Consider the following 25,146-nt stretch of genomic DNA (forward strand, 5'->3'; position numbering starts at 1 on the left):
GGGATTACTAGAGCCCTGTGGCCTGCCCACATGAGCAGGAATTTTCTATGCGATAATTGTAAAATCACATCCACGCTGTGTACCTTACTGAAATGTTTACTTGTTGACAGCGCAGAAGTGAGGTGGAGGGAAGACGGCAGGGTTGTAGGATGGGAAGGATCATCTGAGCATTACATTCCAGAGTATGCAACTGTATCTTCTGGTCAGATAATTAAACATTAACCTATGACACTAAAATTTAAACACGTGGTTATTAAACTAATGCATGAGGCCACTGGGTTAAACAGAAAAGCCAATCTGTAGTTGCATTCTTGGTCCTGGGTCTATACTTTTGGGTTTTGAGGCATGGACTAAAATGTTCATTTTTCAAAATATGGCAAAAATCAGGACTTAACACCACCAATAAGGCCTAAACATCTTATGAATAAGAATCTTCAGGAGGTCTCCTGTTCACACTGCGGTAATGTTCTAAGTGGCCCTCGAGCCATTCACAACCAAATGCTCTCTAGATATCCTGAATAGATTAGTGCCAGCATTTGGTGGTGGGGTAAACCTAATTGTCTAGTTACTGCTTCCTTAATTTGATTATAGTTTTCCCCCAGTTTGGCCTACCTGCTGTAATAGCGGTTATCATGTCAAAAGGAATTATTTCATACTGTGCAAAGATTCAGTCGGGGCAGCATATGGTGCTATGCAAATCAGCAAGGATGATGCAAATCAGCTCAGATGGAATCTAAATGAGATGACATAGGCTGATATCATCAAACCAGGGAACCCCAGTCCAACAAATTGCAGAACGATTACTGTGTCCTGGGAGATGAAGCTAATACAATTATCTTTGTTTTCTCTAAACACATATATACACGTGCACTTTTATGATTTTTTTTTTGAGAAAATGATTGCAGTATGGGGAGAATCAAGCAATATAGAGTACAAAGAGCAAAATAAAAAAACTACATGAAGGCACCCCAGTAGAAATAACCCCTAATAGAGGTGTCAGGGAACTTTAGGGAACATCATTTCAGTGATCTATATACAGATAGAAGAAACAGGGCTGGAGAATGAAGGGTGGGGAAATCGGAGGGGGAGACGAACCATGAGAGACTATGGACTCTGAGAAACAAACTGAGGGTTCTAGAGGGGAGGGAGGTGGCGGGATGGGTTAGCCTGGTGATGGGTATTAAAGAGGGCACGTTCTGCATGGAGCACTGGGTGTTATATGCAAACAATGAATCATGGAACACTCCATCAAAAACTAATGATGTAATGTATGGTGATTAACATAACATAACAAAAAAAAAAAGAAACAGGGTTGGAAGTTACTAGACAAGCTATTTTTATTAAAATGTATTAAGTTTAACTTACCTAAATGTTAACAGGATAAAAGCCAATAAAATAAAACATACCGGTTTTCAGATAATTTTTTTTTTTAATTTCTAAAAGATGCTTAAAATTTGAAAGGGAAGATTATGGATAGCATTTATAGCTTGAGAATTTTTTTTTGTTTTTTACAAAACTTCCTTTTTGACTTTCAACAGTGTTTATCGATTCTCTGGAATAAATTATAAGGAAATTGGCATCCTGCTCTTTCTCTCCGTGTCATGATTATTATTATTTATGCTAATTAATTGGGCCCTAACTTTTGTGAGGTCTGAGGCAACAGTAAAATAAAAACTCACTTAACCTGTGCCTAAACATTTAAGTATTATAAATGCTAGCTCTTAAATGAAATTCTCTTTATCCTCCTACTTTGACAAATATACTTTCATAATGACAAAACTAAAAAACGTGTAAAACTATAGTTTCTGCATATGGCTAAAAGTTGGCGAATATCATAGAGAATTGAATATAATTATTTTTGCTCCAACTGATGTGTTTCGATGTTTAAATAAGTGATCAAGTACATACACAATTTATGAAGTATTAGGTATTTATTTTTTGTATTTTAGCCAAGTCACACATTATGTTTTTATAATTGAGATTTTCACATAATTTGTATTCCACTGACAGTAGTGAGATAAAAAATTAACATAAAATGTAACTTTCATATAATAAATGTAATTGTTTGGGTCAAAAGTGTAAATTAAGGTAAACATAAAAATAAAGCAATCAAAATTATTTTTCATATGGATTTTTCATGAGTGGTCAATGTAGCTTATCATTAAATGTTGTCATGGAGTAGTGTGAGTTTACTCATATTTTTCTCATACTTATGATTTGCTTGGGTGCCACAAGATTCTTTTTTATTTTTTTTTATTTTTTATTTTTTTAAAGATTTTATTTATTTATTTGAGAGAGAGAGAATGAGAGAGAGCGAGCACATGAGAGGGGGGAGGGTCAGAGGGAGAAGCAGACTCCCTGCCGAGCAGGGAGCCCGATGCGGGACTCCAGGATCATGACCTGAGCCGAAGGCAGTCGCTTAACCAACTGAGCCACCCAGGCGCCCCCACAAGATTCTTTTTTAAAAATCATGTATCATGAGTTACTTTGATGTAGATCACTTCATCAGGTTTTCTGTTGTCAGTTGTTTTGTATAGCCTGACACACGGTAAATGCCATACGGTATTTTACCATTCCTCCTAACGTTTCAACAAAACTTTCTTTTATTAGATCTCTGAATATTTTCAGACTCCATTTGTTTTGTATCCCACGAGAGGCTGTAGAGGACAGCAGTTTAGAACACGGACCCTGGAACCACACTGCAGGGGTCAAAAACATCAGCTCTGCTGCTGACCTTCTAAGTGAACTTGGCTAAGTTACTTAATCTCTTCGTGCCTTAATTTTCTCACCTCTTGTGTAAGTCGGCTTGGGCCGCTGTAACAAAATGACTGTGTGGTTTAAATGACAGACATTAACTTCTCACAGTTCTGGAGTCTGCAAGTATGAGATCAGGGTGTCATCATGGCTGGATTCTGGTGAGTGTCTTCTGGCTTGCAGATGGCCATCTCCTCACCGTGTGCTCACATGGTCGAGAGTGAGAGAGCGAGACTGAGACAGAGACAGAGACAGAGTGCGAGCTCTCTGGGATTTCCTCTTGTAAGGGCACATCCTATTGGATCAGGGCCCTACCCTTATGACTTCATTTATTTTAACCTTAATTACCCCCTCAGAGACGTATCTCCAAATACAAACACTAGGGATTAGGGCTTTGATATATGAATTTGGGGAGAAGGGGACACAAACACTTAGTCTGTAACACCCATGAAATGGAATTCTACTTTCATGTACATATGATTGCCTTTGTCTATCTTCTGCCTTTCATAGTTTTCACTGTATTGCTCTCACTTTATTTTTTTAAAATTGTATCTTATGATTCTAAAATGATCACTCCCTCAGGTCTATTATCCATGTCCTGACAACATTTCCATCCAACTTCTAGCTCTTTGTATTTTCTTTATGTGGATATCTTCTTTGCGATGGTTTGATTTTCCTCTTCCATTTTTTTTCTATGCTCTGTCAGTTCACTTTTCAACTTTTTAGGTGTCTCACCATGAGCTATGTGACATTTCTGTTATTAGAGAATGGGCAGGCAAGAGAATCCAAATTTGGAGAAAAGTGCCATGCATACCCTGCAGAAGACTGGAGCAAGGTTCATGTAAGGTCTGTACCAGTTTGCAGGATGTACAAGCAGATTCCTAACAGGGTCTAAGAATATCCAAATTTGGGGTTGCCTTCCTCATGTCTCCCCAGAAGCAGAAGAGAAACTGGAGTCTTACGTGAGGCGGCACTCCCTCTTTCTCCCTTCAAACCAAATAAGGTGGACTATTCGGAAGCCACACTCTCATTCCTGGAGGCCATCGGCTGAACACGTATTGTGTTCCCCTTTAGAACTGGGGCCTGGGCACCACCCATCAAACTTGAGGCCAAACAAAGTTCTTCTTGACCCCCTATCTGGCCTGCACATGCTACATTTTCATGCAGGGCCGCGGGCACAACTGCGAAGCCTCCTCCTCTCAACACCTTTCCCTCTTTCTTGCCACCCTGCTCCCTCCCCCGTGCAGGCCTCCTCTGTTTTCTCTCCTCCAGATCCCATGTTCAGCTAGCTGTCATTCAGTTGTCGACAAATTGCTGAAAGTATTACCTGATGCCTTTTACTCACCTCACTCGGGAGCATTACATTTTAATAGGCTTACTTAAGACAAGGACATCCACAATACCGAAAGAAATAAATCCTGAACAGTGAATTTTAAGCATCAGGGCTGAAAAAGGGTGCCGGATAGGGCCAGAGAGAGATTTTGTAGTTAGGAGGCCCTGATCTTTGTTCTTCAAATCAATGCTCATAAGTCAAGTCCACTTTGGCTGTTCAATATTATTCATTCCCTTCTCTTCTCCCTCCCCTTCTAGGCTGGGTTGCCAAACCAGGGCTCACACACCATTTCTCCTCTGGAGTCCATTCTAGCTCTCAGGTACAGAGACACAGATTCATTTGCCCCTTCCCCTAAAAAATGCCAGTCCTTCCTCTCTCTCTGCCTTCATTTATGCTGACCATTTTGTAGGGGTGCCTTCTTTCTTCTTCTTCTTCTTCCTTTTCCTGAATTTCAAAATGTGACTCATCCCTCTCAGTTCCAACATAAATATCCCCTCCTCTGCAAAGGCTTTCCCCAAATTCCTTGGGCAGAGCTCATTAAATCTGCCTCCCGGGACCCCCCGCATCCTGAGGACTTCAGGCAAAGCGTATGCTGAAAAGGGTTTCATTAGTGTTCGTGGAACAGGGTGCCTTCCTAGAGGGTGACCTAATCCTAGTCAACTTGGAATGTTTGGCTTCCAGCAAAAGGTTGGGTACTTTGGCATCCAGTAGAAGCCTCATAAGTTTTTTGTTTGTTTACCTGTTTTTAAAGAATGATACTTATAGTTTCTGTCATTAACTAGCTCTGTGCTCTTAGTGAAATCATTTCCATTTCTCTGGCGTCCGTTTCCCCCATTTTAAAAATGAGGAAGTTGGACAAGAATTGTCCTAAAGGCTTTCCCAACAATAACATGCTGTGACAGAGCATTGTGGGCCCAATCTCTCCAAAGTGAAGAATTAATATTTTCTTCATTGCATGGTAAGAATGGGTTTGTTCTTTGTAAAGAACTGTTGACACATGATTGTGCAAATAAATATTGCCATCTCCACCTACTCCTCTGGCCTGGAACCACAAGTTCACATACCAAAGAAAACTGAGAAGAGAGATGAGAGAAATACTTTCTAAGTTATCAGGGTAGGAGAGCTCCACACCCCATAAACATTCGGTGAGTGTTTGCTATGGTTGTCCTCCCACTCTATGGGCAAGTTCTGGATGGCTTCTCTGGGCAGCACGAGGGTCAAGGATGGCTGCCAATGCATTCAGAGATATCATCACACCTGTCCTTCTTGTTATCTTTGCTTAGAATATTACAATTGAAATGCAGAAGAAACCCTAAGGAAATGTGACGTTGGGAAGGCCCTTGCTCTCTGACCATGATGACAGCAAAGACAAACATGTTCGTCTGATGGTTTCACATGGTTGCCTATTCCGCCCAGTCTTGATGGGTCTGAACAAATACCCATCTCCAAGGGAATGACATTAAACCTGACTTTTTCTCTCTGCCCACTATTAAACCTTTTCCCTCTCCCATACCCACACTCTGCTCCTGTGGCAGATGCTGTGCGGGCCGGGCCCAGATCCCCTTAACCAGCCAGTGCCCAGACCCAACCTGCTGTGAGAGGTGGTCACTAATAACTCACAGCTACTCCCTTCTCCAGAGAACCACCCTCAGAGGACAGAAGCTGTCTCGCCTGGGAAGATAAACTCCCTCCCCAGAGGCCTACAGCCAATACCTGATGTACATGGGCTAGAGAAAGGTGACCTCCCTGCCTAAAAGGAGACATGTGTTCTTTGTGGCATGCATTCCAGAACCTTTCTCCCACGAATGAGACCAAGGCAAGGCCTTACCTTAGACCACATCCTTGTTAGGCTTCTTCCCCTGCCCTATCCTGTGCCAGGCTCTGCTTCTAAGGAACCCAGCCCAATTCAGCTCATCTCTCCTCAATCTGTCATTCCATATAACCCCCTTCTAGAAAAGCCATTTTAACTGGTAGACAGACTGCTTTGCTGCACGGCTGCCCTTTGGAGGCTCTATGTAATCCTAGCAAATTTCCTCAGTGGTTCATTTATATTTAATGAATATTAAATATAGGGCTAGTGGGTCTTTGGTAATAATGTCTTCAGATCATGGGGGAGGAGAAAATGAGGCCCTGTGCTGTAGTGGAGGAGTACTGCCTTAGAATGAAGGGGAACTGGGTCCAGTACCATGATCAGCACTCATTTGGACAGAGGATACGTTTGTGTAGCTCTTGGGTCTCAGTTTACTCCTCTGTCAAGTGGAGAGAGGGAGAAGGTGAGCCTGAATGGAAGTCCCTTCCTGTTCTACCGTTTTAGGAGCTGATGATTCACACTCTTTCCATTTCCACCCAGAAGGAGCATGCAGAAGAAATACGTGGATGGGGTGGACCCTGAAGTCTATTATTCACTTTCTGCCTCCAAAGCAGAGAAGCTAAACACACATTTTGGTGATATTTATTCAGCACTTAGTGCCTTCAAAGAACTGGTTTTGGATACCATGATCTAAGCACCTACTTTTTGGTGGAAGCTGGCAGGAGGGATTTCTCATTTCACCCTGGCAACCACTCTCTTCGTGTCTCTCAGCATTCATGGAACTGTAGGAAAGCCTGTTGAAAAAGGCAAAGCCTGTTCAAATCAGCTCAGGGCTCCTCCATATAAAGGGGGGTGCTTGCTAAATCAATCCTGGGCCATTCAAACATTCATTTAAAAAGTGAACTGTTCACTTGTTTCTTCTTTCCTTTTAATTTTCCAAAATGCCTTCACATCCATTCCTCCATCCATTCTTCCTGGGTCTTGTAACCTGCTAACTTGCTACTCCTTGTTACCTTGTAAGGCACCTCTATTTGGAAAACAACAAACAGAGGAAAAGCATGGTTATGTGACTTGATTTTAAAGTCACAGAGCTTTAATGTCAACAGTAGTCCTAGAGCACAATCCTCAGGCTCTTAGCTGCCTGAATTTCTACCAAATTACATGGCCTTTCTCAATAGTTGAGAGTTTGCCTAAGTGTTCTCTAAGGATTTCCAGTTCCTTGGAAGGTGGGTACTTGTTATGCAGAAGGGAGTGGCCTATGATGAAATAAGTTTGGGAAGTGAATGCTATGTTAAGCAGGCTACTTTTCGTAGGACATCTCGGAGCCTTGTGCTACTGAAGTGTTCCAAGACAAGGCGATGCATGTAGGAATTCCAAACATACATGACCAGACAGACCTTCACTTCCAGGTCCTCTTGCATCTTGGAAAGCACTCTAAGAAAGCATATTCATTGGTGTATATGACACCCAAAGTCTGGCTATTTGGATGATTTCCAGTACCAAGTAAGCATAACCTACTATTCAAATTATTTCAGTCACCAGTACCCTAATGCCTCAGTTTTGGCTTTTTGTTTTTGTTTTTATTATTTATTTTAGAGAGAGACAGAGAAAGAGAGAGAGAGAGAGTGCGAGTGAGCATGCGAGGGGGGAGGGGCAGAGAGAGAAGGAGAGAGAGAATCTTAACAAGGTTCCACACCCAGCATGGAGCCTGATTCGGGGCTCAATCTCAGGACCCTGAGATCATGACCTGAGCCGAAATCAGGAGTCAGAGGCTTAACCGACTGAGCCACCCAGGTGACCCTGGTTTTGTTTGTTTTTTGAATTGGTGCATGCCTATATGCTAGCAAACCCTACTTGGTTGCAATATGATGAGGACTGACTGACCACCCTTGCACAACTGATTCACATCCCACCCTCACAAAGGCTGCAGTAGGCTAAAGGGGCCTCATGACTTCCAATATTCTGGGCATTCCAGGTATACCACATCTGAAACAGCTTGTAATATCTTAACATTAAAGCCCATCCAAGCTGCTTTCCCATTAGAAGCTCCACAGCCCTCCAAAACAGGTTGTCAGCCATCTATAATTACAAGCATTTAATTGCGCACATAGAATAAAATTTCAAGGACTCTCTCACCATTGTTTCCGTGTAGACATATACTTCTTTCAATTAAATAGCAAGTACCTATGTTGGACTCACTTTATGCTCCTCTCCAGATTGCTCTGCCCGTCATGTCCCTAGGTCTTGGATTTGGCTCGGGGGACAGCCCCGGCTGTCGCCACCCTGTTTGCTCTCACCACTGGCAGCAGCTCAGGTGCCCTCTACAGACTTTGTTGGATCCGCAGAGGTTCAGGCTCTCTTCATTTTGGGACATGGATTAAACACCAGGGCATGAGGCGGGGGTTTGACCCTCTCTCAGAAGGGCTAACACAACCTGGTAGTGTGTGTGTGTGTGTGTGTGTGTGTGTGTGTGTGTGTAGGGGGTGAGGTTGGTGGGATTAACACCCGGTAAGAAAACACCTGACCAGTAAGAGGCAGGAGGCAGAAAGAAGCCAACAGGAAAACTCTGCTTCTGCACCCACCCCCCCAACAGGTTGTTCTGAGATTGCCCCTTGTGACATCTCCTGAGCCTTCGTAGCAACCAGCTGTGTTTTCTTGTGCAGCTACAGCCTGCTCAGAAGGCACCACTTTTGACTTGTTCTGCCTGCTTCCCTTGCCTGACTCCCTATGCCCTGGAATCGTACCCCCCGGTGAAGTGTTGGCATTTAAACCCTGCCTTAAGCTCTGTCTTAGAGAACCCAGGCCAACAGTTCCACACATATCCAAGGGGTTTCCCTATTTTTGAAACAACCATCCTCATAATCACAGCTCATGCATGCCGAACCTTACTATACAGACTTTTACACATAACATTTCTTACTTGCCATTTGAAGAGAGTACAATAGGCAACTGCTTATAACCCTTTGTTTACTCTTAAGGGTCCTAAAGTAGATCTTTCCCAAAGTCTTTCCTGTAGAGACAGATGTAAAAGTTCATTAAGAAAATATTTAGGCTCTAGGGGCGCCTGGGTGGCTCAGTTGGTTAAGCGACTGCCTTCGGCTCAGGTCATGATCCTGGAGTCCCTGGATCGAGTCCCACATCGGGCTCCCTGCTTGGCGAGGAGCCTGCTTCTCCCTCTAACCCTCCCCCCTCTCATGTACTCTTTCTCTCTCTCATTCTCGCTCTCTCAAATAAATAAATAAATCTTTAAAAAAAAAAAAAGAAAATATTTAGGCTCTAGACAAGGATGCTGCCAGGTTTTATCACTGTTGAAACATGATCGGCTCATGATCTTCCACCCCAATTCTGTTCAAGGGATAAAATGCATTCAGATGTGAAGTGGGACCAGCATACTTTCACAAGCTGTAGGGGCTGTAGGTTGCACACGGGCCTAGAAAGAAACACAGATTAATAGTAAACTTCAACATAGCAATAGAAAAAAAATGGATTAATTCTCTGTTTCCATAGCGAAATTATATACAGCTAAATTTTTTATGAAAACTTGGTTCTTTCCTGTGGCCTAGATAATATATATATTTCCTGAACTGGAAGTGAGAAGGATTTTTTTAAACAGTCATCTATAGAGATGTTTCTACGAACTAGGAACATAGATTCTTTCTGTTGGCAGCTAGAAGACCCCCTCTTCCCAGAGGAGATTATGAGAGTCAGATAGAACAGAAAAGGCCAAGTTACTATAATAAGGCAATTATCTTAGTGGCTTTATAATGGTAAAAGTTTGTTTCTTACTCTCCCTCTATGTCCATCAAGGGTAGGTAGGGGCTCTGCTCCAAGTCATCCTCAATTTGGAAGCAGCCATCACCAGACCTTACAGTCACCTTGGCAGGAAAGAGAAGAGGTGGTTTAGTAACTCCTAAAGCTTCAACAGAAAGTGCCACAATTATTTCCACCCAAATTTTAGTGAGCAAAGCAAGTCAGATGGCCACAGCTCATTTCAAAGGGGTTGGCAGACAAGAGTTCTACCAAATGTCCTCATGGAGTATTAGAATATTTGCTCTCAGCCCTTATGACTGGCTCTAGGCACTGTCAGCAAAGAAAGCAATTACATCCTGGGAAAGGAAAGTCAGTAAACATTTTGTTCTAAGTGCAGCTGGCCCAGTCTGAGGTCACAGCGGACATCCGGTTGTTCTCAGACATTGGAAGGTACCACCACACAGGCATAACCAGCTACTACTACTACATACACACACGCCTCCTCAGATTGCCTAGGAAAAATGTTTACTTAAACCCCCATAGAAGAGGGAGGAGAATTGGACTCTCCCACTCTGCGTTGAAGAGCTAAGAAGAGGGACAAGTAAAAGCTTCCCAGCCCCCTGTCGGGACAGAACAGTGTTCAGAAATCATGTCCCAATTGTCCTCCGCTGTGCCGAGGGCTTCCCTCTCCTCTTCCTCCAGACTTAGCCTCGGCAGTAGAAAGAAGTCCCTAATGATCTGACACCCAGAGTCCATTGCATCCAGGTGCATCACTCTTCTCTGGAAACCTTTGCAAATGCAATCCCTAAGTTCTCTGCAGATAGTATTCTGTCAACCCGGGAGTTGGCTTGTTTTCTGTGGTGCTTTCTTAGCAAAAAGCCATTTTTCCAGAGGGTTCCTGTGAATGGTTCTTATAAACTGGAGTTAAAAGACATCATGGCCAGAGGCCTTTTAAAGAAATTTCTGTTCTTTCTTTTCCAAGCTTTTAAAAGATCACATCTTCAGAAGCCATTTTCTTTATCTATCTAAGGCTAAGTAGAGAATTCTGTAGGGCAGAGACAGAAGGAGAACATTCTTTATGAAAAAGAAAGGAAGAAAGAAAGAAAGAAAAGAATAAATCATAAAGCATTTTTAGGTACAGAAACCAAGAAACTTTGATACTGGGCATATTTTTATCACTCTATAAAAATGTCTTTGTTTCTTCTTCAACTCCATTAAATGGGACAAAGGAGAAAAGTACCTTTCTCGTTTTCTCCTCTGAGGTTATTCCCCCTTGACACTGCCCACATGCCCAGAGTTTAGCGCATTAGCATCACCAAGACCCACAAAGGTCTTGCCTCCCTGCTCATCACCTTTTAGATCCTCTCTGGCTGCTTGGAAAGCAGGCTGCAGTTTAATGAGACAAATTCCCCTTGGAGACTCCTCTTCCCTCTGGGAATTCAGTAAGTGCTTTATATGAAACAGTAATAGGATGGCTCAGCCAGACTCTCTGGCTCACATACACTAACCGGTGTTCCCTTTGGGAAGGAGGAGCAGGTAGCCGAGTGATAAGGCCATTAGGACTGACTGCGCCCTGTGAGCTGCTAGTCCCGGAAGCCACTTTTCTTGCCTGTTGTAGGTATGAAAGGAAGTCGGTGAACGGCTGATCAGAACAGACTTGCTGGTGGGATGTAAAGATGTCCACGGGCAAACTCTGGATAATAATGGGCAGAGAGTGATTTAGTGCTGTGATTATTGCGCAGCGCAGGCCGGAAGTACCGGGCCTCGGAAGCTCAGAGGAGCCGCGAAGGAGTGATGAGAGACCAGACGTGCTGGCCCCACGCAGGTGCGAGTGCCTGCTCCTGTCATTAGAAGAGGGGATCCTCTGGGAGGCCTTAGCAACGCCTCCCAGAACTCCGGGAGACAGCGGGTAAAAAGGATTACACGTGTAAGAATTTCTCTCCTCCTTACGTTATTGCTTCACCTTTGTCCTCTGATTCCATAGAGTTTTGGCTTCCTTGTGACTCCAGACTTTAGGGGTACCTGGGCCTCTGCCTCTGTTGGGTTCTTTTCCCTAAGAAGTTGAGAGATCTCAGTGTTGTAAGATCTCAGCAATTTTAAAACCGACAGTTGGAGTTAGGGAGAAGCTAGTTAAAGCCCCAAGCAGTGTCAGAATGGGATAAGGGGTGAGGGTGGAGCTTGAGATGGAAGTTGGTGGAGCAGAATAAAGGGTGACATGAATAGAGTTGTGTTTTTCTTTTTCTTTCTCTTTTTTTATTATTATTTTTGGCATGGTGTTTATTGATATTTCCCTATCGACTGCACAAATTAGAAATGCTGTTCAAACAGTGAGATGATTTTAAGATATGTCCACAAATTCATTGATATCCCTCTCTTTCAGAGATGGAGACTAATTCCCCTCCCCTTGAGTATGGACTGGACTTAGTGCTTTCTAACAAATAGAATAAAGCACACGGTGTGACTTTGGAGACTAGATCATAGAAGGCCCTGTGGCTTTATGTTTGTTCTTTTTCACTCTCTCACTTGGAGCATTTGTTCTGGGGGCAGCCAGCTGCCATGTCATGAAAACCCTCAGGCAGCCCATGGAGAGGTCCACGCTGTAAAGAACTGAACCTTCTGCCAACAGCAATGTGAGTGCGCCATCTTGGAAGCAGATCCTCCAGTTCCGGTCAAACCTTCATTGCCTATAGCCCCAGTCAGCATCCTGATTGCAGCCTCACGAGAGATCCTGAGCTAGACCACCCAGCTAAGCCACTCCCAAATTTCTGACCAGCAGAAATTTGAGACAATATGTTTATAGTTTTGAGCCACGAGGTTTTAGGATGATTTCTTTATGCAGTAATAGATACCTCCAGCAACTGGGATTGTAGTCACTATGACACAGACTTTCATTATAAAGTCTGTACCAGTGTTCCTTTAGTGAATGCCACAGTTCATTAGCACCTTAAAAATCTGAAGAGGAAGAAAAGGAAAATGAGCCAAAAGCTTTCCATTCAGTGTTTGTTCTTGGCAAAATGAATCTGTTCTTTAAAACATCTCAAAATTTGTTCCAGTGTACTTTTCCTTGGGCCAGGTGAAAAAGCCCTCACACTGAAGCTATATCCAGAGCTGTGGTCATTTATCCAAATAGTTTAGAAGATATATTTTCTTATTCTGGGTTTAGAGATCCTCAGATTGGCAAAAGTGGAACAGAAAGGAAGAAGGGAAGGAGGAAAAGAGGAGAGAGAAACGAGTAAAAGTAAGATCTATAGTTTATATTAGCTTGTCTGTGAAGCACCAAAAAAAGTAAGGAAATCTCATATTCTAGCAGCTAGGGAAAAGGTGTCTTCCCACAGTTCAAGTTTTTATGAATTTTGTCCCTAAGCTTTTCATACCTACCTTGATTTATTAGCCTTTTTCAGCATTATATCTTGTAGACCTGCCAGAAGAACACAGTGGAATGAAACATCTGGCGAATTTTCCCAGATCCTATTATGAAATATCTTCAATTTTCAATTCAGTGAAAAGTAAACAAGTCATTGTCTTCCCCAGAAGTGATTCACTTTGCTGTCAGAACCCATGGGCCGTAGGCGATGGAGGTTTCCGAGTCCCTCCTCGGGCTGATGGGCATGTGGGGCACCATCTCTTTGCAGTCTGGGTTAGCTGCAGGGTTAGGGAACTCCTGGATGCTCTACCTAAACAAATACATCTGCTTGCTCAGTGAAGTGGTTATTGTCTTTAATTTCCAAGTGATCTGCTTTGATGCTATTAAAGGGTCACTTAGGAATTGACATTATATCAGCAAATAGTAATTGCTTAATTTCTGCAAAAATGTCTAGGTTCATTTCCATTCCAACTTTTCAACCCCCCCCCCCCCCCCACACACACACACACGCATACTGCTAGGCTTAAAAAAGCCAGAGAAGATAACATGGCCCCGTCCGGCTGCTTATAGCACCACATAGCCAGATTCTTTTTCAAAGGAAGAATTCTAGCAGATTTTTTCAATGTCAGTCTGTCCTGAACCTGAATTTAAATGCACAATATTCCTGGAGTCTTTGTAATCATTCGACAGAAAACAATTCCAAATTACTAGAAAAGAGACTGTTATGCCTGTGAATATTTCCAGGGATTTTTTTCCCAATAAGGCATCTTTATAGACATAATACACAGAGATACTAAGCAGATACACTTGACTGACAGACAGGGAGGACTGAACCATTAGGACTTGAAACAAGCACCTACTGGCTTTCAAATGTACTGAGCCTCTGCCAAGACACTGAATGACTTAGGACCAGATGATTCTGTAACTACGCAGGTGAAGAAACTGAGGTCGAATATGGGAAAGAAATTCGGTTAGTTTCACATCAGTGACGTCAGTGTGGTGCAAACAATTCAGACGCAGGATGTCGGGGGAAAAAAGGCAAAGATAAACAACTCCCAAATTAGAGTGGGTGAGTTGATCCTAAAATCAGCACAGCAACCCCACTGCAGAGACTCAGAAATGACCCACAATAGGACATTTTAACTGTTGCTAACGTCTGATCCATTTGAATCATCCAAGGCTGTCTCAGCAATCCAGAAAGTGGAAGGCCTCCTTTCACAACAATGAGCTCTGCTTCATCCTCGGAGAGATTAAATGATAAAGATGTGAGAAGGGGAAGCTACGATTAAGTCCTTTTTGATATTTCTCATATCAAGCACAGTGCTGGGCACATAATAATCATTCAATAAATACTTGCTGAAGTGAAAACATGACATAGTTTCCATCATTTTGGATCATACTCTCTACATTAGCTATCGCCTTCTTCCCTCCTTCTGCCTTTTGAAACTAAATGAAGGCAGAGAGAAGCCCCAGCACTCCCCAAAGCGCCTCTCTTGAAGCAAATGAGCCAGCTGGAAACCCTCAAACTTTAGGAATATTGTTCATGCAGTTTCTCTGTCTTCCTCTCATTTTGATTTCACCTTCATAAGCACTAAGCCTATTAATGATTCCGCCCAGGGTGGCAAGCAAGGGAGAGGAAAAGGAACACAACCTGCATTTTGCCTTTCCTTTTCTCAGAGAGCCAAATTATGTTATTTTTGTAAAAGCATCTCTCCCCTTTCCTATCGTCAGCTTCAGTCATCTCTCTTAGTTGATGGTGGAGCATCTCAGCGTGGGGGCTGCTTATCTTGGGGGGGAGTCTGGCGGTGGGCTTTTAAAGTTGCCCCAAGCTGAGCTGGATGTCTGCAATTCCCGGTGCTACTTATTTAAAAAAAAAAAAAAAAGAAAGAAAGGGAAAAATGAAGAGCCATGGCCGTCTCCTCTGGTGCACTGTAATAGAAAATGCTAGTGAACATTTTCATTTTCAGCTCCAGTTTCTCATTCCTCGCCGTGGAAGAGAGAGCAGGCTAGTCAACGTGGAGCTTCACGGGCCCGGTGCTCGTGCTCAGCTTTTTTGTAAATACTGTAATAAGCACCTGGACGGGAGAACAAAGGCATGGGAGAATGTCTAAAGACAGTCTGAGAGGGCTCCAACTAGGAGAATTTTCTTCTGTCCTGAATACTTCTCCGCCTGCTTGAAAATGCTAATCCAGGTTTGTTTATAGTTGGCCTCAGCCTGCGGCCAGGCAGCCAGGACTGACCCTGTCTGCCCTTGCAGCCTCATCTATGGGTCAGAAGTCTCGTAGAAAAAAAGAGTTTGCCGCAGCGTAAAACCGAGGGCAGTTGATGCTGGAGCTAATGGCAAGTGGCCCTGGTGTCTTCTTATTTTACATGAAAAAAAAATGGCAAAGCTTCTTCCAAAACTGCTTTAGGAGACCAGCCCTTGGAAAACAGTGGTCTCGGGAAGCCTCAGATGAGGCTATACCTGGCAGTACGGAGAACCGTGGTTCCTTCACTAGGCGCCTCACTCAGGACCAGACAGGAGAGCCGGGGTGAAAGCCACTGAGCGGAAGGAAAGCATTTAATACAAACACGTGGGCTCACCACGTGCTGCCCATTGTGTGCTCCCCAGGCTACTTCCGTTCATATGCAGGGGACTCTGTGGCCTGGAGGAAGGGCCCTAGGTGGCAGGGCAGACACTAGCTCATCTAATCACTGAGAAATTAAGTGACTCCACAGCCAGGCAAGAGGACCTGCCAGCAGGGCACGGAGTCGTGCCTTCTGCTATGTTCTGTAGAATGCTGAGCTTGTTAGACAAGCCAAATGGTAACCACGAATCAAAAACCGGTAATAGATACACAAAAAATAAAGAGAAAGGTATCCAAGTATATCACTAAAGAAAGCCAACTAACCAGGAGAGAAGAGAGTGAGAGAAGAAAGGAACAGAGAACTACAAAAACCACCATAAAATACGTAACAAAACGGCAATAGTACATACCTATCAAGAGAATGCCGAGCTTCTACAAACATCTAGCCTGAGGGGCACCAGCCTTAGGAAAACTAATTCAGAGTTTAAAATAATAGAGCTAAAGGGAAGGAACAAACACTGTTTTGTGAAACTGAAGGCAGTTTTTCAGCCTACTGGGTGTGGGGGTTTCCATGTGTGTGGAAATCATGAGTGAGGACAGACAAGCACTATTATTTAAGGGGTTTTTGTTAGGGAGACGAGGGCACGGAATGGGGTTGTCAAGACAAAAGAACGTAAACTATCGTGCACGGCAAAGCAGTGATGAGATTGAGAGCTTGCTTTCCTGTGAGATGAGGTTTCCTTTTCATCTGTCCCAGCCTCAGGAGCGGGCTGGGGTAGAGGGGATTCAATCAGGTGAACATGGGTCCCAGCGATAAGATGAGGAAGTCAGGCCTGGGGAAAGAGCTCCCATGAAAGGACTCCCCGTGATGGGGAGCCCAACGCGGAGAGCTCAGCGACTCTGACGTTCCACAGCCAGTCTCAGTCTGACTCGTCTGTGCTGGTGGCCTTCATGCCTTCTAGAGAGCTTGATGAGCCATTAAGTTTAGGGTCTTAAACTGGTGACACCACCACTATGGTGAGCTATGCTCAGAGGTTCCTGGAGCCCAGAGGCCAAAAGGGACTGAGAAAGTGAGCCGGGTTTGGAGAGCCTGCTCACAGGTGACACCACGACACCTGGGGACCCCAGAGGAACTCTCAGAAGTGTCCGGGAGGTCACTAAAAGTGTGGCAGTCAAGATGGGGGATGGGCTGGAGCCATTTTCCTCTAATAGTAAAACCAAAGCTGGGGCACCTTGGTGGCTCAGTCGTTAAGCGTCTGCCTTCGGCTCAGGTCATGATCCCAGGCTCCTGGGATCGAGCCCCGCATCGGGCTCCCTGCTCCGCGGGAAGCCTACTTCTCCCTCTCCCACTCCCCCTGCTTGTGTTCCCTCTCTCGCTGTGTCTCTCTCTGTCAAATAAATAAATAAAATCTTAAAAAAAAAACAAAAACAAAAAAACCACAAAGCTAACCTGGACATCCAGGACGGGAGGAGACTGCGTCCCATGACCCTTGAGTGCTCCTCCTAGAAACCACCTTGTTCTCTGAGCACAGCGGGGGCCATAGCACCAAGCACGGCAGGGTGGACTAACCACATCTAGTTTCAAAAATGCTGATTGACAGCCTCTGCCATCATGTAATTCCTAGGCAGCCTTCCTCAACTCCCTGACTCCTCTCCTCCAGTCTCTTCCTCAGATCCCTGTGGAAGCCCAGCAGTTAGCAGCCCGGTGGGTGCAGGGCCTGCCAAGCCTGGAGGCTACACCATCAGCCAGCGACTTACCGCCAGCCACGGAGCGTGGGAGGCTGCGATGATTTATTAGATTTATTATTTCCACCAATATGAGCAAACAGGCCAAACTATTTTTTTAAAGGCCAGGAATGAAACTACTACTCCTGAGGTACCATTAAGCTGAAATAAAATGATTGGTGGAGAGTTTTCATGTAATATCATGCTAAATGTGTAATGGTACAAGGTTAAATTGCTTTCTGCTCTCTGCTCTTTTTCTCTTACGGTCTGATACTCTGTGTGATATCGTCCCGTGATATATATTTTCCATCACTAAAACCAGAGAAAATGTTACTTCGTTGTCCTGAGACTTGATGAAAGTCTCATTTTGGTTGTGTCCTTATATTTTTTTCTATTCTTCTTCTTAGTATTGGGTTGAATTAACACACAGATAATGAGTTCTGATACATGCAAAGTCCGTGTAACCACTTCCTTAATCAAGGCGTAGAATACCTCCCTCATTCCAGAGAGCTGTCTTGTGTCCCTTTCTAGTTATTCTCAACCATTTCCATCCCCTGCATGGTAACCTCTGTTCTGATTTCAAAGGTTAGTTTTGTCTGTTCTTGAACTTCATATCCATAGAAACACACTATACATAGTCTGTGGTGTCCGATTCTTTTACTCAACAAGTTCTGAATACTCATCCATGTTATTGCACTTACAAATAATTTGTTCTTTTTTATTGCTGAGTTGTATTCCATTATATAAATGTACCACAATTTGTATATTCCTTCTCCTGTTGATGGGGATTTGGGTAGCTTTCAGGTTGGAGTTATTGTGAATAGAGCTACTAGAGATTCTTATGCAAGTCTTTTTGTGGGTATGTTTTCATTTCTCTTGAGTAGGAGTAGAATGGCAAAATCAAAGGGTAGGTGTATGTTTAACATTACAAGGAAATGCCAAATAGTTTTCCAAAGTGGTACAACATTTTTCATTTCCACCAGCAGTCTGAGAGCTCGGGTTGTTCCATGTCCTAGACATACTATTTGACTTAAGCCATTCTAGTCGATGTGAAATGGCATTTCATTGCAGTTTTATTTTTCATTCTCCTAATGATAATGATGTTGAGCCTTTTTTTATGTGATTACTGGCCATTTACATCTTTCTTTTGAGAAGTGTCTATTCAAATATTTTTCCCACTTCATTATCGAATTGTTGTTTTTATTATGTGTGTATTTACAGAGGTTTTTATATATATTCTAGATACAAGCTCTTTGCCATATTGTAAATATACTCTCTAGTCTGTGCCTTACCTTTACATTTTCTTAACAGTATTTCAAAATAATTTTTAAATTTTGACGAAGTCCAGTTTATCAACTCTTTTATATTTAGCATTTTTATTTCCTTTAGAAAATCTTGGTTTACCTGTTTGGGTCATTTTTTTCCGAAATTTTTAAAGAACGTTTTCTAAGTATCCTCAATAATAAAAATTTCCTGGTTGTCCATGTTCACAAAATATGTCTTTATTTTCATTATTTTTACTTTAATTACCCAAGTGTGGTGGTGTGCTAGTAAACTGACTTTCTCGGGGGTTGGGGGGAGAGGAAGCCCTGATTTATGTAGCATTTGCCAATTTCCATGGTGTAAGCACTCCCACCATGATTTATTTCATGCTAACAATCGTTTAACAAGTGGCTTGCTAAATTCCTGAGTATTTAACAATCAGCTCTCACTAGCTATTATGCTTCCCTCCAGCACATCACTGCAAATGCCACAAGAAAACAAGTGGCAAGAGGTAAACCCTTAGGGAAGGGCTGTTCCCAGGGACATTGGAAAAATGCCATGTTTTGAGGGACATCTGGCTACAAAAATTGGAGAGTCAGTGGCCATGACTAACAACAGAACCTGACCTGACTTCCAAACTGTGGCTGATACAAATAAAAGTGCAGATATGCATGCGCAGGAGTTAAAAACAACTTAAACACTTCAAATGAGGAACCCACCGTCCTGGCAAATTAGTATAAAAGCAGAGGCTCTGCCAGTATTCCCATTTGGGGGGACATTAAGGGTCCCCTTCCTCCTGAAAATGACTGGATGAGAGGATGGAGGATGGACATTTAAACTATAGACAAAGGGTGCAGAATCACTCAACAGGGAGTGATTGATGGAGTGACCCCTGGATACGTCTTGCATAAGGTGTTCACTTGGGGGAGGAATTAAACATTAAATGGCAAAAGCCCAGTGAGATGGTAAGTGAACACATTTCATCCCCAGCTGCTGTGGTCAGGTGGTAGGCTTGATGTTGTCACACAGGAAATGGCCATGGAATCAGGACCTTTGAGTCATAAGAAAGAGCCTCACAGATGACTTTTTTTTCATCAAGAAGATAAGAAAATTTACAGTAACTTCCTACCACTGCAGTAAGCAGAAGGAAACTTTTCATAGCAATCATTCTATACAGGATTTTCATATTAGAGTAGAAAAACCTGGATATTTGCAGCTGTGCATCATTTTCTGTAGCAGCAATAACAGATATAGAGTAAAGGAAACACATTTTAAAATCTTTATTCTTTCAAAATTAAGCTTTCGCTAATTATAAACTGAGATTTAGAAGTATTTTCATTTTACGCATTACATATTTTATATATTAAATATATATGTTTTATACGTACATTATATTTATTCTAAGTATATCACATATGCAAGCATACACATTTAACTTAGTTCAAACAGTAATAATAAAATGAATGCACTTATACTCACCATCAAGCTTATCTAATAAAACATCACCAGGGTGCCTGGTGGCTCAGTCAGTTAAGCTTGATTTCGGCTCAGATCATGATCTCAGGGACATCGGGCTCCATGCTCAGTGGGATTCTCTGTCTCCCTCTCCCTCGGACCCTCTCCCCTGTGCTTGTTCTCTCTCTGTAAAATAAATAAATAAGTCTTAAAAAATTAGAAAAATAAAACATCACCAATGCCAATATTTATCCATCCCTTGATCCATTTCCCTCACTCCTTCCATCACAGAGGAAACTCTTCTCCATTTCAGGCCCCAGTGGTTTTCCTATGCAGCCATTCTTTGGAGAGAATTTGATGCAGGGAATTGGTAAAGCAAGTGATGGAGCAGCCGAGTACCAATCAGGAGATAATGAAAGACTAGCAACAGCAGGAAACCAGTATCATACCCAGGTCAGAGAGACAAAGGGAGGAGGGCCTAGGAGTCGGGTCATGTCCAGGGGATCCTATCTGGTGAGAGCCCGAGCCAAGGAGGAGGCATGGCTACTGCCAGAGAAAACATCCAAGGCCAAGTGGAAGGGAAGAGAGTGCTGGGCATCTCTCTTACCCTTATCCTGCAGTCTTCTGTTAGTGTCTTCCACGAGGTGAATTCAGCCAGCAGCCAACTGACCCTGGGGTCTGGAACATGGAGCAGAGCAGAGGGGGATGAGGAAGGGATCTGAGCACAGAACGCATACAGTGTGGAACCAAAGAATTCTTTCATCTTCGGCAGAGTTAAATAATCATGAATATCATGTATGTGAAAACAGCCTCAATGCTCAACTATAGATAAATGTTTAATTAATTATGAACTATTACGTGGGCTTTGAAAAACACTATTTAAAAGAAATTTATAATTACATGAGAAAAAAATTTAAAGTTTAAGATTAAGTAAAAATATAGAAAAATGTTGCATATAGGTTCAAATTACAACTTGAAAGTAAATGCGCACTGATGTAACAATACCAAATATTGTGCATTATTTCAACTACTTAAGCTATACACAGAAAAAAACTGGAAAGATGAATACCGAAAGGTAAACAATATTCTGTTTTGAAATAATGGGTATTTGCATTTTCTTATTTATGTGTTTTTGTATTGGGCAAGTGACCAACACTGAGTACTTATTACTTTTATAATTAGATCAAAAGGTTATCCTCCTCAGCACCTGGAATACGGAAGCTCCCAGGGAGATTATCTGCTATTTGGGGACATTATTATTAGAGAAGTCATGATGCTATCATGTGTCTTACAGTATTTACATTTTGTAAAGCACTTTTAGTATTTTTGTTGTAATAACCAGATGGGTTAGGTTTTCCTTCCTTGCAGGTAAAGAAATGGAAACAATACAAGGTAAGACTGGTAGTAAATGGCAGAGCCAAAGTCAGAGCGCCGGCCTTGGTGTTCCTCATCCATGGACACTCTGGGAGTCATTAGTGCTCTTCTCCAAATATTTCATACTCTCCTCTTTCAAGACACATGATAGGAATTCCCCATCTCCTGGGAAGTTTGGTCATGTGATTTGCTTTGGCCAGTGAAACGTGAGCAGAAATAATATGTTTCATGTCTTGGTAGACACTTTAAAAGCTAGTGTGCAATTAGTCACAGTCTCTTCCTACAACTATGGAAATCACGGGAACACACTTAGAAATAAAGCCTGTATCACTCTAGGCCTCTGAGATCTCCATCTGTCTACCTGCTTTGGGCATATTGCATAAACAAGAACTAAGTGTTGGTCGTGTTAAGCCACTGAGGTTTGGGGGATCCTTGTTTGTACAGCTTAACAACACATTTCGATCAAAACAGAAATTATTCTCTTCACAGCACTAAACTGGGTGTCCTATATCCCCATCTAGTCTCAAAGACAATTGACCAGTAACTATTTGTAGCAACAGCACATACAGTCAACAAATATAAATATAAATATAAGAGGAAAGGAGTCAAAATGTATTTTTAAATTATTTTGGATTATTTCATACATGGTAAAGAAGTAATTGTCTAAGTTCAAAGAGAGATGGAAATAACAAATGTGATTTGGATAAAAACTCTTAACACTGTCCATTTGCTCTTTCTCTTCCCTTCTTTAAAAGATATTTCTTGTTTTATTTATTTCCTTTATTAAAAAGACACTAAGACGGTCATAAATATGCAGGTGATCTGAAGGAGGCAGGAGCATAGCAGTCAGGTGAGACCAGGAGATTGGTCACATACAGGGTGATGGAGATATTGGGGGCCAACTTTCTCACTGTCAGGGAAAGGAAGTACAAGTATAGAAAGGGGGAAAGCTAGAATAAACCCTGTGGTGTTGTATTGGAATCAGGAGTATCAGTGAGGGGGCACGTGGGTGTCTCAGTCAGTTAAGTGTCTGATGCTTGATTTCAGCTCAGGTCATGATCTCAGGGTCCCAGATTCTAGCCACATGTCAGACTCTGTGCTAAATGGGGAGTCTGCTTGAAGATTCTCTCCCTCTCCCTTGGCCTCTCCCCCAGATCACAGTCTCTCTCTCTCTCAAATAAATAAGTAAATCTGAAAAAAAAAAAAAAAAGTATCAGTGAGCACCCATGGTTTTCAATATAGTTGGGAAGAGAATAAGTATAGAATATGTGTATATGTGTGTTTGTATACACATATGCATATATATGCATACATCCATGTATATACACACACACATATACATACATACACATATATACATATATATAAATGACTGATTTCCCAGGGTTGAGTCAGGCAAAGAACAAGGTGAGTCTGGGACATCTTTTTCATAACAGAAAGTAAGGAAATGATCAAGAAATGATGGAGACATGCCAAATTTCACATATATAGGACTTCCTTTGGCCAAACTTGGACAATTTGAGCATCAAAATAGATAATACTATAAGAGTGCATTACAACATGTTGAGTAAAATAGGAAGCCATGAGCCCACATTGATATAAATAAATGAATGAATAAATTAATGAACTGAGAAGAAAAGTCTTTCTTAGGATAGGAAATCAACTAATGAATGTAGAAAGAATGGTAGTATTGGATAATGGCAATTTCCATCACAGTAATAATCAATTCGGGCAAAAACAAAAAAACAAAACAAAACAAAACACCAAAAAAACCCATACCAAAGGATGCTAAAACTTGTGGGCAAAAATTGGATGAGAAAAACGATTTTACATAGTCTCAAAATATCACCCCACAGTACATTTATCACAGCATCTATGATGTTCCCTCCACAAAATATGTAATTGGGGCCTAATCATGAGGAAGCACTGCAAAACCTAAATTGAGGAAAATTCCATATAATGACTGGACTACGGACTTAAGGACGTCAAGGTCATGGAGATTAGGGAAGACTAAGGAACAGTCCAGGTTAAAAGACTTGGGATGCTGACAACTGGCTCAGTAGTTGATCTTTGTGTGGACCTTCTGCTATAAGGGAGTTTGCTGAGACATATAGCAAAACTTGAAGGGTGCTCTGAGTCAAGAGTTCATGGGAAGTTTTTCTACTATTTATGCAACTTTTCTGTGAGTTGAAACTGTCAAAATAAAATATTAACCAAATCTCTTTGCATGATACAATAGGTTTTCAGTGGCCAATAAAGAGAGGGTGAGAAGCAGGGAGTAGAGAGGGGATGCTGTCCCTGGGAGAGACCATAAGGCATTGTCACTATTGTTCACAGTATTGCCCAACTCAGTCAGCCTCTCCTGAGCTCCCAGTGTTTCACTGTGACCAGTGGTGATAGGGACTGAGGTTGGGGTGGGGTGGGTAAAGAAAGAGGCTTTCCACTTTCGGGAAATTCTGCTTTGCATAGTTCGGTAATAGAAATTTAGCGAGCATAGGCAAGAGAAGGAGGGTAAGGGCACAGAGGTAAATACATGAATGGAAGGCAAGACAAGCTGTGACCCAAGCAGCTAAGCAGACAGCGGACCCCTGGGGAGAAAGGCAGGAGCAGGAAGCATGGGAACAAGAGCCTCAGAGAGGAGGAGCCTCTGTGAAAGAGAAGAAAGGGAAAGCGAGGGTCTGAAAAGCAAAATTAGGTAGCCAGCGTGCAGAGTTGGGTGCAAAGAAGCCACACCAGAGAACTGAAGCAAAAATATGTAAAAACTAAAGACAAAAAATAAAAATATGTCAAGTTGATAAGAAGCAAAAGGTCAGCAAGTCCTCAAAATGGTAGGTGGATTATTCATTGGTGTCTGACACTGAGATGACAGAAAATTGAACAAAATTCTGTGCCTGAGCATTCATGGGAAAGGCTGGTAGAGAGGAGACAGAAACACATTTTAGGAGGGGAAAAAGCACAGCCAGAAAAAGAAGGGAGCATAAATCGTTGATGGTATAGAGATTATACTACCTGGGATGTGATTAGACATAAGATTTGGAATGACCACAGCCTAATATTCAAAAGTGGCAGAGAGAGAGAGAGAGAGAGAGAACACAACAGAGATATTCCCCTTTAAAACTGCATCCTAGCAAGAAAGAAACCTGTTCAATACCTTACTCACTAACTAGATGAACATCAAGTGCTCAAAACATCATTCTGGAATCAGAGGGAGCAAGAGGAGAGAAGGAAAGGCTTACCCAGCCTTCCTAGTCGGGACCCTCAGGATCCTGATCAAGCTCCTGGTGGGAAGACACACAAACTGTTCCTTGCACAACCTGAGGGCATTCATGTTTGGATCCTCAGTCTCCAAAACAAGTGCCAGTTACCTAGCAGCTGCTCAATAAATGTTGTTTTAACTCTCTGCAGAATAAAGGTTTCTCTCAAAGGAGAAAGACAAACAAAGAAAAGAGAAGTCTATTATTATGTGAAATCTCTGGGAGAATATCAGGAATAAATAATTATAGAGTAAAAAGTCACATTAAAGCTACCTTTGAAATTTCATTTTAAAAACATTTTGAAACAAAACATTGTGAAGATTTTAGCCAGTAATTCATCACTCTAAATTGCAGGTCTAGTAACCATTTCTAGCCTGTCTTAAGAGTACTATATAAAATTTCAAATAGACCTTGACTGTGGAAAAGAAAATAAATGATTTTGGAGAGAAAGATGCCTTTTTTTTGAAAGGCAAAAGTGGAAAGCTGTCCTCTTCTGA

The sequence above is a fragment of the Phoca vitulina genome, unplaced genomic scaffold, assembly GCF_004348235.1.
Source record: "Phoca vitulina isolate PV1807 unplaced genomic scaffold, GSC_HSeal_1.0 scaffold20, whole genome shotgun sequence".
In the NCBI taxonomy this organism is placed as follows: Eukaryota; Metazoa; Chordata; class Mammalia; order Carnivora; family Phocidae; genus Phoca; species Phoca vitulina.